We start from the raw sequence: 15,547 nt of genomic DNA, 5'->3' as shown, positions 1-15,547 counted from the left end.
TAAATGAAGAAATTGGAAATATAGTACCTAAAAATTCCCTTCCATCTCCCAATCATTTTTGCTTTTCATGACATTTCCAGGCCATCACATAGCATTTTGCCACATATTTGGAAAAAATGGATAATGATGTTATCGAGTATGCTTTGCAAGGGTAGTCTTTGCCTCATCTGTGACTTTGGCAAACACGTTGGAAGAATATGTGTTTCACCACTAGCTCCAGTTATTCTTAAATCTTAAATTTCAGGAATACATGTAAATCTTAAATTGCATGGATACCTGTAATACACGTATACATGAGGAGTGAACGTTAGATTTTTTTTTTTTTTTTATGTCTGTATGTACAAATATCCTGGCTTATGTCTCAGGACGGTGTAATGATACTGATATTTGTAATTACGGTCTTGCTGAATAACTAAAGAAATTTAGTTATGTCTACAATTTGGGTAGTCAGACCTAGAATCTGGGAACTCTGATTCCCAGGCCTGGAACTCTTGATAAGGCTCCATACGGAGGCTTAGCTTTCAGCTTCAGTACCGTGTGTACACTTATCGTGTCTCCATTATTTTAAAATTGTAATCATGTTTATAGATACTACTTCTCAGTTAGCTAGAGGAGCCATCTCCCTTGGACCACTGGAAGTCACCATATTCATCTCATTCAACGCCTATATCTCAGTGAAGCATAAATGTTTTTCAAAGTAAGACTCCCGACTTTTATAAATTTTACTTAATAAACCAATTAAGCTGTATTCACTATAATCCCTGGAGAGTTATCCACCAAGACAGTGTTCTTGCAACTAAATTGTCTCATTGAAATATGCTCAATCTGTCTAAAATTGCAATTGAAGCATTTTAGTGTTGTGGACCAGCAAAACTTGGATGGGCTTGGATTCATCTAACAACTTAGGAGACAGATGGTGCTAAAAAGATACAGATGTAGCAGCTTCCATTGACTCTTAATGTGCCCCTTTTCTGTTGTCTTAAGCATTTTTATCAGCAAATGAAATACTTGTTTTGCTAAAGTCATTGAATTGAATATTAAGTTGGAAGAAAGAAACATAAGGCGGTAACTAAAAACTTGGGCCATTACCCCATAGGGAAGAAATTCTCCTCACCACCCCCTGAAAATCTTAATTTTAGAAAGATCTGAGTCTATCATTACTCATTAATTCATTCACACATTTATTTATCCGATAGATAATTTTGGGTACCTGTCAGAGTAGGCACCACGCTAGCCATTTGGGGATAGGTATGAACATAATTAAGCTATGACTCTTGTTCCTAAATTACCTTTGAAGGAGAAAATGGATAATGAATGAAAAAGCTCCAAACAAGTTGTGAAATGGTGAGTGCCATAAGAGATAAAGGACTGTTAAAATTCAGACTTGGGAGAGGCTATGGGTGGACAAATTTATGGGGGAAAATAACATTTATGAGAGAACTTGAATAGTAGGTTAGTTTCAGTAAACGCAGACAGATGAGGCAGTACTTAAAATCCTGTGAAGACCAAAGGTAACAAAGTGAGTGGAAGGAAAACAACTCTCATGGACTAGTCAATGATAAAATTGGAAAGAAAGGTAGTTTTGAACAATGATTAAAGAGTTTGAACTCTACTTAGTGAGCAATAAACCCGTTCCACTGAATGGATGCTGACTCATGGAGACCCCATGTGTTTCAAAGTGGACTTGCACTCCATATAGGGTTTTGAACTGCCGTAACCTTATGAGAGATTGGCAAACCTTCTTTCATAGCACTGCCAGGTGGATTCAAACAGTCAACCTTACAATTAGCAGTCAAGCACAAACCTTTTGCAATAAAGTACCAATTTAATTTTTTTTTTTTTTCAGTAGAAGAGGGTCGTGTTTCATCTGCTTCACTTGGTGATTGTGTATAGGATAGTCTGAAGGAGCAAACAGCTTGAGACTGAGCGATTAGCTTCTCCAAGTCTCTAGATGGCAGTTCGAATCTACCAGCTGCTCCTTGAAAACCATATGGGGTAGTTCTACTCTGTCCTATAGGGTCACTATAAGTCGGACAGCAATGGGTTTGGTTTTTTGGTTGGGTTTAAGTATCTAGGTGGAAACCTTGGTGGCATAGTGATTAAGTGCTATGGCTAATTTTCTAGGCCAGAACAGTGAGACTATAAACTAAATAAAGATGAAGACAAGATAAATTTTTTAAAAATTATAAGGCTTGATAATTAATTAGATGAAGATAAGGTTAGAATAACAGTATGTGGTGAAGAAGGACTGCGAGACAGAAATGTCAAAGAAAACCTAGAACTAAAGAAAAGACAGGAAAAAGACTGCTAAACAAGACAAAAAACCAAACCCAGGGCCATAGAGTCGATTCCGACTCATAGCGACCCTATAGGACTTACTAGAACTGCCCCATAGAGTTTCCAAGGAGTGCCTGGCGGATTCGAACTGCTGACCCTTTGGTTAGCAGCCGTAGCACTTAACCACTACATAACCAGGGTTTCCAAAAAAAAAAACAAAGACTGCTGCCCCATCCAAAATCAAATTTATATGGAGGCACTGGTTTGGGAGGAAATAAGGAAAAAAAACTATCACATTTTGCATTATTTCAAACAGGACTATCCAACAGAATATAATGTGAGTCCATGTTAACTTTAAATTTTACAGCAGCCACATTTAAAAAAGTAAAAAGAAGCAGGCAACATTAATTTTAATAACACTTTATGTAATCCAAAATATTATCATGTCAACATGTAATCAATACAAATAATTAGATATTTTACATTAGGTTTCGTACTAAGTATTAGAAATTTGATGTGCGTTTAGTAATTACCAAAATCGAAAACCATACCCATTGCCGTCAAGTTGATTCCGATCCATAGTGACCCCATAGGACAGAATAGAACTGACCCGTAGGGTTTCCAAGGAGCAGCTAGTGGATATGAACTGCCAATCTTTTGGTTAGCAGCCAAACGTTTAACCACACTCAATTCAGACTAGCCACATTTCATGCTCAAAAACAACATATGGTTACTGGCTAACATTTTGGACAGAGCAGTTTAAGAAATGTTATGCAAAAATACCCAAGAAGTTGAATGGAAATTTGTCACTGTCAGATTGAATGATTCATGTTTATGGTGGTGATTGAAAAGATAGAAGTAGATTAGATTATTAAGAGTGTGAAGAGAAATATAAGAAGTAGACCATGGGCAGATTCTTTGTAAATATCCATACTTATATGGCAAGATATATATATATCAACGGCACTGGGTTTTGTTATATGGCAAGAGGGGTAACAAGAGTCAGTGGAGAATAAAAGAGTAATTATCAGAGGGCAGGAGGAAGATCAACACAAGGAGAGACCATGGAAGCCAATAGAGGTAGGATGCTTAAGAATTGAAAAGAACAAGACGGTCAACTGACAACATCACAAAGAATAAAATGAATGAAGATTAAAAATAAAGAAAACTAATTTAACTGTATATTAGTGTAGTTGGTAAAAGCAAGTTTAACAGCAACCTCCAGCCACCTGACAGCAGTGTTTTGCAGGAATATAGTGAAAAAGGTCATATTACCCGACTTCCAAAACTCAGTCTGTGAATATAGAGTACCAAAAGGGGAAGGCAGGATGCAAGAGCCGAAGGCCTGAGAGTGAGCTGAGGTCATAGAGATAAGAAGTCTTCAATGTCCTTCCAAGTTGTTTAGTGCTGAAAACAAGAGGTACCCTAATACTGTAAGCATCTGTAAGGGATGAGTTTTGTTGTACACCTGTTTGTTTAAGACTATCAGTCAATAGTCTAAGGAATCAGAGGGGAATACAGACACAAAGAAAAGAATAACAAAAGGAGATTCCCAAAATAAAAAAAAAGCAGGTTTTTCAAGATATGGAAGAAAAAATTAGTGGAAGTGTAAAAATATGAGGCAAATATAATGAAAAGACATAGCTAGAATAAGTTCGAATTGCCTCGAGCTTCCCCTAATACAGGGGAGAAAAGCACCTGCACAAGATTGAAGGGATAGCAATAAGAACCTCAAGAGATTGGGGGAAAAAATTTTTTCCTTAGACTAGAGAGTCAACTGGAAAAAAAAAACAAACATTTGGAAAGAAGCTAATATTGTGAGCTTGCGGTAAACTCAATTAGCAGTTTTATGAATTTCTTCATTTCCTTTTAACTTTGGAGTGGGACATAGCTAAGTTTAGGAATTGGCGTGGCAGAAATTCAAGGGAGCAAGGGGTTGATTCTTATTTTTTTTTTTAATTCGATGCAAATATTCCATGCAACTACTATGCTCAAGGCACTATGCTGGGTGTTTGCAGTCTAGCATGTTGGTTAAGCACTACAATAGAGCATGCCCACAATCGCTGGACTGCATAGGAGACCCTCGCCGCCATGAAAGCTGGCATGAAGGATTCCCCAGGGACAATGCAAATGTGATTGAACTAGGAATGGAGATGTGTGTAGGAAGAGTCCAAAATACTGTGAGGACAAAGTATTCAATATGACATCAAAATATGAGTGGGGCTCATGTTATTTATTGCGGGTTTATTTTGACCCAGTACTGTGTACCATATTATGTCTGAAAATTCTATTTCTCTTGAGCTCGGAATATCAACGTCCATGCTTTTCAAAACAAGGTATGTATCAAGTAACAAAGTTATATATAACTATGTGATTCAAACTGCAATTTATCAAAATCTACAATAACCCACAAGACAGTATGTCATGGATTGAATTGTGTCCTCCAAAAATATCTATCACTTCAGCTAGGTCATGATTCCCTTGTATGATTTTATGATTGTCTACCATTTTATCTTATGATGCGATTTCCCTATATATTGTAAATCTTATCACTATGATGTAATAAGATGGATTAGCAGCACTTACATTGATGAGATCTGCAAGATTAGGTAGTGTCTTAAGCCAATCCCTTTTGAGATATAAAAGAGAAAAGCCAGCAGAGAGACTTGGGGACTTCGTACCACCAAGAAAACAACACTGGGAGCAGAGTGAGTCCTTTGGACCTGAGGTTCCTGTGCTGAGGTGCTCCCAGATCAAGGGAAGACTGATGACAAGGACCTTCCTCCAGAGCTGACAGAGAAAGTCTTCCCCTGGAGCCAGTGTCTTGAATTCGGACTTCTAGCCTACTGAACTGTGAGAGAATAAAATTCTCTTTGTTAAAGACATCCACTTGTGGTATTTCTGTTATAGCTGCAGTAGATGACTAAGACACAGTGCTTAGTAATTTTTAGGTGGAAGTATGTGTCGTTGACTTCTCTCTCATACACCACACTTCCAATCCATCAGCAAATTCTGTTGGATCTACCTTCAAACATATCTAGAAGCCTACCATTTATCTCCATTCCTACCAACCTGGTCCATGGCATCATCATCTCTCACCTTAATATGTAATAGATGTCTATTGGTGTCCATGTTGTAAACCTTGCTCTCCCCTTAACTCAATGAACACAGTGATCCTTGGAAAATGTGTCAGTCTGGCTAGTCATTCCTCTACTTAAAGTCCTCTAGTGGTGACCCATTTCGCTCATTGTGAAAAACTCTTGCAAAGGCCCACCAGGCTCGAAGGGATCTGCCCTTACCTGTCTGACTTCATCTCCTCTTAACACTCCTCTCTCCTGCTCCAATTCCCCCTCACCCAGTGCTAAGAGACTTTTTGCTGTTCTATAAATTTGCATGGGTGTGCTCTGTCTGTTCTCTTTGGTGGAACACCCTTCCTCCCAAGGTCTTCTTGGCTAGTTCCCACCTCTCTCCAAGGCCTTGCTTATATATCATCCTTTCTATGATGCCTACGCTAACCGCTCTTACCTCACACTGCCTCCAAACCCTTTCCCTCATCCACATACCAGAACCCAGTCTCCCTGCTCTATTTTACCCAATTATTACCTTCTTATGCACTTCACAGTTAACCTCTTCATTGCATTTGTTATTGATTGTCTGTCTTCCCTTATTAGAAGGTAACCTTCACAAAGTCAGGTATATAATCTCACATGCCTAGAGAAATGACTGTACACAGTAGGTATTCCATAAGTATATATTGAATGAAATAACATGTCTTCTCAGCTGAATGCTAACCCTTTCACCATAGACATGTTCACAATTTCAAGTGTGTGATGACGTCTCGTTGATAGCGAGTTCTGTACTATTTCTCTGCATGAACATATCAATGATCTTAAGTACTGTCACCAACATATGGTAGAGCTTTAAAAATTATTATGTTGAGAGTGTAGGCAGGAGGTTATGATCTTTTTTTAAATAAGAGCAAAACCTGTCTGTATATAAATTACCACAATAAGTTACGTTGCAAAGAAAAGGTAGGCGTGTACAATATTAAGACGAGGGATTTGATCTGAATTTGCATATTGTGATTCACTCAGCAAATTCGCCAAGCACCTCTTCTGTGCCAAGAACCATGTTTGAAAATAAGATGATGAAGTGAACAAAATATTGACTCTAACTTCAGAGGAACTTGTGTTCCAAAAGGTAGATTGAGAGAGAGCCGTCTGAAGAGCAGGGCCAATGGAAACAAGAAGAGAAAGAGATTAAGCTAACAATGAAAAATCCATAGAAACAGCAAATTTAAAAACTGTATCAAGGCTGAGCATCTTAGAAAATTTACCTACTTGTGGGGAGTATATACAGTTTTATTATGCATTAAAAGAAAAGATAAGTGGGCAAAGAAAGATCAATCACTCTCTAAATTACCGGGTAGCCTGCCTAGAATGTTACTTTATCGATCCCTTGGCAATTACAATGCATGTTCTAGAAGGAGACACTTTTTTTTCCCCCTTCCTGGAGACCTACAGCTTCTCTATACTGGGACCGTTCTGTATTCACCTCACTCCAATATTAGTAAAATACTTAATAATGTAATAATAATAATGTGATTTATAAACATCTGTATTTTCTTTTTTTCTAGAAAGAAAGTTTTAAGTTATATTGTCAATGTCAACAAACCTGTCATCTTTTATGCTATCTTCTGGTCACTTTCTGTAACATTCCATTACCACCATTCTACTATGACTTTATTTGGTGTTTCTCTTTTTCCCTCCAATATATCTACTTTATCATATATTTATATATATATACATATATATAGTTTTTCTATATTTAACTACTGCCTATTTTATCTGTTTAAATCTATCTACACATTGCAAACTAAATTACCTTGCTAAATACTTAATTTGCAATTTACCTCTAATCTTAGCTATTTATATATGAAGTTTCAGAAGTCTAAATGTCATTTAATCTAACCCTCTCTGTTTACAAATGAGCAAACAAAAATGCAGAATGTTATGTAATTCACCTAAAATCATTCAGCCTATTTATCAAAAAGTCAGGTTAAGAAATCAAATATATTTATGATTATTATTTTTTGGTGTATCTTTGATCTCTTTAGAATTCAGAATTCACCTTGAACAGAGCATAGAAAATGGGATGTAAATTTAACAGCATGGGAAATATTTCCTTCAAATAACCAAAACTACTTAGGATTTGGGGGGCTGATTTTCTAGAATTGAGAACCCAGATATAAATTCATCCACATATGAGCAGTTGATATTTGACAAAGGCCCAGTGTCAGTTAATTGGGGAAAAGATAGTCTTTTTAACAAATGGTGCTGGCATAACTGGATATCCATTTGCAAAAAAATGAAACAGGACCCATACCTCACACCAAGCACAAAAACTAACTCCAAGTGGATCAAAGACCTAACATAAAGACTAAAACGATAAAGATCATGGAAGAAAAAATAGGGACAACCTTAGGAGCCCTAATACAAGGCATAAACAGAATACAAAACATTACCAAAAATGACGAAGAGAAACCAGATAACTGGGAGCTCCTAAAAATCAAACACCTATGCTCATCTAAAGACTTCACCAAAAGAGTAAAAAGACCACCTACAGACTGGGAAAGAATTTTCAGCTATGACATCTCCGACCAGCACCTGATCTCTAAAATCTACATGATTCTGTCCAGACTCAACCACAAAAAGACAAACAACCCAACCAAGAAGTGGGCAAAGGATATGAACACACACTTCACTAAAGAACATATTCAGGCAGCCAACAGATACATGAGAAAATGCTCTCGATCATTAGCCATTAGAGAAATGCAAATTAAAACCATGATGAGATTCCATCTCACTCCAACAAGGCTGGCATTAATCCAAAAAACACAAAAGAATAAATGTTGGAGAGGCTGCGGAGAGATTGAAACTCTTATACACTGCTGGTGGGAATGTAAAATGGTACATCCACTTTGGAAATCTATCTGGCGTTATCTTAAACAGTTAGAAATAGAACTACCATACAACCCCGAAATCCCACTCCTCGGAATATACCCTAGAGAAACAAGAGCCTTCACACAAACAGATATATGCACACCCATGTTTATTGCAGCTCTGTTTACAATAGCAAAAAGCTGGAAGCAACCAAGGTGTCCATCAACGGATGAATGGGTAAATAAATTGTGGTATATTCACACAATGGAATACTACGCATCGATAAAGAACAGTGACGAATCTGTGAAACATTTCATAACATGAAGGAACCTGGAAGGCATTATGCTGAGCGAAATCAGTCAGAGGCAAAAGGACAAATATTGTATAAGACCACTATTATAAGGTCTTGAGAAATAGTATAAACTGAGAAGAACACATACTTTTGTGGTTATGAGGGGGGGAGGGAGGGAGGGAGGGAGAGGGTTTTTTTACTGATTAATTAGTAGATAAGAACTGCTTTAGGTGAAGGGAAGGACAACACTCAATACATGGAAGGTCAGCTCAATTGGACTGGACCAAAAGCAAAGAAGTTTCCGGGATAAAATGAATGCTTCAAAGGTCAGGGGAGCAAGGGCGGGGGTTTGGGAACCACGGTTTAAGGGGACTTCTAAGTCAATTGGCAAAATAATTCTATTATGAAAACATTCTGCATCCCACTTTGAAATGTGGTGTCTGGGGTCTTAAATGCTAACAAGCAGCCATCTAAGATGCATCAATTGGTCTCAACCCACCTGGAGCAAAGGAAAATGAAGAACACCAAGGTCACACGACAACTAAGAGCCCAAGAGACAGAAAGGGCCACATGAACCAGAGACCTACATCATCCTGAGACCAGAAGAACTAGTTGGTGCCCGGCCACAATCGATGACAGCCCTGACAGGGAGCACAATACAGAACCCCTGAGGGAGCAGGAGATCAGTGGGATGCAGACCCCAAATTCTCATAAAAAGACCATACTTAATGGTCTGACTGAGACTAGAGGAATCCCGGCGGTCATGGTCCCCAAACCTTCTGTTGGCACAGGACAGGAACAATCCCCGAAGACAACTCATCAGACATGAAAGGGACTGGACAGTGGGTAGGAGAGAGATGCTGATGAAGAGTGAGCTAATTAGATCAGGTGGACACTTGAGACTGTGTTGGCATCTCCTGTCTGGAGGGGGGATGGGAGGATAGAGAGAGTTGGAGGCTGGCAAAGTTTTCACGAAAGGAGAGACTGGAAGGGCTGACTAATTAGGGGGAGAGCAAGTGGGAGTACGGAGTAAGATGTATATAAACTTATATGTGACAGTCTGACTTGATTTGTAAACATTCACTTGAAGCTCCATAAAAGTTAATAAAAAAAAAAATTTTTTTTGTACATTTACAGGCAAACCTAAGGTTATTCTGCAATTTTGCAAGAATACGTGATTGTAGTGTTCCTCAGAAATACCCATTATTCCTGTGGAAAGAACAGATTTCAAAACAACTTATATGCAAAATAATGATCTCTTTACCAAATCTTCTTCACCCTTTTTTTTTTTTTTTTTGCAAGTAAGTGGATTTCAAGAGACCCTTGAAAAGTGTTTTTCCCAGTGACAAGAATTCTTCAAACACATCTTAAAAGAGCAATTGATATTCATCACTCAAAATCAGAATTATTTAACCTTTACATGATGAATCTAATCCCCCTTCCACCTTGGTTTTTTTCATTTGTAAAATGCTGCAGTGGTGTTGCACTTTGTGAAAATAAATTTGAAAAGGAGGTAACTTGCAAAATGTATCAAGAAGAAGAAGATAAATGCACATTGCCACATTATGGAATGAAAATCCATGACCAACCTCTGCATATGACACAGATTAGTTGACCGGAAAGCTATGATTGCAGGTTCAATGGTATGTTACAATCTAGGTTGTATATTTATAGCTTCGTCTTTAGCTAGAAACCACAACTTAACTTTAGACAAATTTTCAAAAATTAGTGCCTTTTCTATAGGTTCCACTGTGAGCAAAGATGAGAATTTCATGAATTAGGATCATTTGGGGACAATAGAAATAAGGGTCGTTGGAATCAGGAGAGTCTTCTTCCAAGCTTCACTTAACAGCTAATTAGCCAGGAGGGCTTCACAGAAGCTTATCAATGTATACAGTCACTCTATCATGTATTCATCGAGTTCCTAAGTAGCATGAATGGTTAGGTGCTCAGCTGTCAAAGGAAAGGTTGGTGGTTCTTGTCCACCCAGAGGTGCCTCAGGCCTAAGAAAGGCCTATCAAACTACTTCCAAAAAATCAGCTATTGAAAAACCCTATGGAGCACAGTTCTACTCCGACACACATGGGATCACCATGAGTTGAAATTTGATTTGACAACAACTGTTTTTGTTGTTTCTTTGTCTAATCTTTTCTAAATTATACATTCTTATATTCAATAAATTCTTACTGATCATGTCGTATGTGCCAGGATTAGCACTAGACATTGGCAATATAGTGGTAAACACATAGAAGCCACATAATGTGCAAGGGTTCTGCCAATTGTCCCAGGAAGCTGTTTGAATTTTAAACGAGATAGGAAATAATTGAAACTTTTCATGAGAGAGGGACATAATTCAGTTTGTTTTATAAAATATCACACTTTGATCACTTTGTGCATGATCAGCTATTGTGAATACAAGAGTGGACCAATTTCAAAACCACTTAACCGTCATTACCTCATTGAAATATGCAAAGAGGACAGGAAAGTAATTTTTACTTACTGAAAGAACCACAATACACTGAGATACAGAAAGTGCTCAAGTGACACAGCCAAAAGTAAAGAGCGGTTTATTGGTGGAAAACCACAACATGGCATCATCTGAATAGACAACCATGCATATATTCAATCAGCCACCATGTGCATTAAACCCCGTGCTCATAGTTAATCTCAAAAACACACAGAAGGGTCTTACCATTTTATCGGAGTGAAGCTACACAGTTGGTTCGTAGACTGCCATTTCCAGGTGGATGGATTTGTACTTGAAATATTATTCTTCCTCTATGTTCCTCAGCTTAGTTAATGATCCCGTAAAACATCTGGCTTCTATCTTTTTTCTAGTCATATCATTGTGAGCCTGTCTCTTAAAAATCTCTGCAATTTATTCTCTCCTACTTTAGACCCGTCATTAGTTATTTTTTTAATTACTATAGCGGGTTGTATCTATTTTCCTTATGATCTGTCTTTCTTTCAATTTCCAAAACTAGCTCTCTGTAGCTTTTATCTACTCCAGGGCTTTAGGACTTACTGAAGAATACAAATTTAAGAAATTCACAGAAGAGCGAGATAGGTATGGATAAAGAACTAGATTCAATGCGGATTAATATACTTACGATGCAGCGTAGATTAATTATCACCTACAATTTACTAAGCCCCTGGGAAGTCAAGGCACATTTCATAAAAAGTAACGTTTTAGTTAGCTCTCGTTATTATCGTTGGCTGCCGTGGAGTTGATTTTGACTCATAGTGACCCCATGTGACAGAGTAGGACTGCCCCATAGGGTTTTCTTACCTTTAATCTTTACAGAAGCAGATGTCTTTCTCCCGGGGAGCAGCTGTGTAGGTTCCAACCACCAACCCTTTGACAACCAGTGGAGCACTTAACCATTGCGTTTCCAGGGCTCCACAGTAGTTGGCTCTCAAAGAATGGATAAGCCTTTGCTTTATCTAATCCTCGCTTCCTTCTTCACCTCTTAATACCAGTGCTTCTAGAATTCAATCTCCGAAGCACAAATTCTGATCGTTGCAAAAATTCTTACAAATCCCTGTCATACCTGAGCATAAAGTAGTCTATACTATAAAATTCAAAAATTCTTCTTGAAATGATCCTGTCCTTTTGTTCCTGCCTGATCTTACATGCTGTAGTTTCCTAGTGTACAATGAACCTGCTACTGTTGATGCTCCAGTTTATTTTAGAGTGATAGACATTTTCAATATAAATAGTTTTAAATATACCTAATGTTTGCTAGAAAAAAAATAATGTCACTAGTATATAAGGCCAAGTGCTTAGAACACCTTTAACTAAAAAGTAATCAAGGTAAAATAAAAAGTAAATAGTATGTTGGTGTACCTATCAAAAATGTCTGAATAGAACGAAAGCATGAATACCACTATTAAGTTGCTGAAGTTTAGAACACATCCTTGTAATGGACTGTCCTGAATAATTCACCATCCAGCATCATTCAACATCCAATAACCTAGTAACTCTGAACATATCCTACATTTTCATAACATTATGTCTTTGCTCAGGCCATTTCTCTTGTCTGTAATGCTGGTTTCCTCCACTCAATTACCACCTCCTCTCTAACATTTGTTTCTATCTTTATTGTAACACTCAGCATATATTCTATCATGCATTAAAACCACATTTCATGTTGTTATCTTCCTTGCAATGCTGAGAACTCCATGAAAGGAGGGCTTGTGTTAGATGGGTCTCTTGATTTTCTCTTCCAAGCAGAGTACCTAGCTCATGCTTATCGAAGAGTGAATGGGCACGAACGCAAAATGCAGGTGTTTAGTTACAATTGGCTGGATTGAACTGATTAGGCCACTGAAATATCTAACTCGCTCAAGGTCTCCATTGTTAAATGTCACTTTTGACTTAGACAGCAATGATGAATCACTGCATCTGAAAGACCACATTTAAAATAAGAATCTGTTGCCTGGTAACAGAACAAGTCCTGCTGGTAGAGTTTTATGGATTGTCTTATCAAATTAGCTTATATCAGTAAGAAATCCAGTAAGTGTATGGAATTAGCTCATATCAGTAAGAAATCCAGTAAGAGTATGGAATAGGAAAAGAGAGGAAAAGGGAGGGGGAAATCATTATCACCACGATGATACTTTGTATAGAATTTTATCATTTCAATTTCCTGGAGCCCTGATGGTACAATGGTTAAGAGCTTGTCTGCTCACCAAAAGGCTGGCAGTCCAAATCCACCAGCTGCTCCTTGGAAGCCCCATGGGGCAATCCTACTCTGTCCTATAGGGTCTTTATGAGTCAGAATCGACTCCATGGCAACTGGTTTGGTTTTTTGTGGTTTATACAATTTCCTGACCTTGGGCTCATTTTATGAGATAGATGGATATGAGACAGATATTATTACTGCTGAAACAAAGTACTAGCTGCTGTGGGGTCAGCTCCAACTCACAGCCACCCCACGTGTGTCAGAGTAGAACTGAGCTCCATAGGATTTTCAGCGGCTAATTTTTCTAGACCACCAAGCCTTTCTTCTGAAGTGCTTCTAGGTGAACTTGAACCTCCAACCTTTCAGCTATTAGCCAAGTGTGTTAACTATTTGCACTATCCACCAAAATAATACAAATAAAAGTAGAGAATACAGTTCTGGCTTGTCTTCTTGCCTCCCTTCCTTCCTGTTTTTTGAGGGGGGTGGGAAGGAAGGTTTACTTTGTAACCTACTCTCATTAATGCATAACTTCTTATTTTCTTCAAGTCAAATGATATATTAAGATGAAGACCAGTCTTAAACACGGGTGAGATAGCCCCTCTATTCACTGGCCTTCTCTTATCAGCTATTTCCTTTGTCTAGACATTTATATAATTCACTAGAAGAAATTAGCTGTTGTAAAATCATTCTCTTTAAATATGTTTCAAATACATACTCATATTTGCACAAACCAGCTTTCATAAACAGATTTGAACATGAGTTGGAAGATTGTTTTGATGACTAAAGAATAATTCTAAGCATTGATATATATTAGTGCCTACGGTTTTGTTGTTGGTGTTTTCATTTCAAAGATAGTGAGGAAAATTTTCAGAACATCTCATAGGGTATTTGTTTAATGTTTTCCCATTCTGCTTCTCAGAGAAAAGCATAGATGAAGTAAATTTTCATGAAACGACATCAGTTTCTTCTAAGCCAAAACTATAAAGGGACTTGTGAGTCAAAGGAAGACTCCATTAGCCAAAAGGAAAGTGCTCAGGATTAAAACGATTGCCTTTTCTCTGCTAAGAATTAGAATGAAATTACCCATAAGTTAGAATGAAATTCTGTATTAGTCAGAATTCAGTCAAGCAAGTAAAATGGCTATGTGTATTATGGAATTAGGGACTTATTATAGGAGTTGGGTGTTAAACAATTGTGGGAAGAACTAGGGGTTAAGGTTTAGAAAGCAGGAGCTGGACGATCAGAGTAAAGTTGCCAAGCTGCCCTCCTGAAGCACTGGCACGGATGGGCAAGTTGCCCCTGGCATGGGAATCTGGAAAGCCAGCCATGTCCCTCTTTTGGTGAGTGACCGTGAAGGGGAGCTGATTGGGGAAAGTCTAGAGGACAGTAGTGTCTGCATCTTGGGGTCAACCTAGGGTTGCACTTGATCATCAGGGCCAGCAGTCAGAAGGAACTAGAACATGAAGCAGTTGTAAAGGAGGACATGGTGAAACCTGCCAGCCCCTGTAGGTCTATCTCTGAATACCATCTAACCACTCCTTCAGAGAGGACTGACTCTTGCTTCACTTCTCCCTTCCACCTCATGCACACTCCTCTTCTGGTCAACTCTGACTTGCAACCATACAGGAAAGAATCCGAAAAAAAAGTTCCAACTTAGCCAAGTTGACTCAGAAAAATCAGTGCAAAGACTGTTTACGTTCAAGTTTCTTTGAAGTGCCATTGAGTCAAAGTCAGGTAAATAGAACGTATATAGAGAAACTCTGATTCTAAAACATTTTGGGGTGGAATTTCTACCTAGGACCAGGAGAAAGTTTAATTAAATATTGAATATATTTGACAATATTTAGTAATCAGAGAGTAAGATTGATACCAACATCTCGTATTTATACCAAGGTAGCAAGAATCCTAAATAAGGTACAATGATTATTTGTTTGAATCATATAGGATGTTGACTTTCTCATTTTGTTGCATTTGGACTGATCCTATCTGATTGTTCAATTTATCTAAAAGCAAGAACCACCCTTCACCAGGCAATAGGCTTCAGAGATTTCTGCATGGGAATAGAAACAAATGGCCCCTAAATAGCCAGAATTTCAAGGTAACACTTATCCAAGAGCAGTGAATGGCAATGTCAACTTATCTAGATTAATGCCACATCCTGAGTGATTTTTATTCACTAATATTAGTATCTAAATTAAAATGCTCTTTAAGCCAGTCCTCAGGTCACTGAATATAGAAATACGAAATAGAGTTATTCAGGAAAAAATTATCAAGAAATCACAGTGAACATAGGCAGGGCACTACCAAGGAAAGCTTCAGACAGCTTGACAGAAGAAGGGGGCTAATCATTC

Source organism: Loxodonta africana, chromosome 1, assembly GCF_030014295.1.
Source record: "Loxodonta africana isolate mLoxAfr1 chromosome 1, mLoxAfr1.hap2, whole genome shotgun sequence".
Lineage (NCBI taxonomy): Eukaryota > Metazoa > Chordata > Mammalia > Proboscidea > Elephantidae > Loxodonta > Loxodonta africana.
This window is presented reverse-complemented; position numbering follows the sequence as displayed.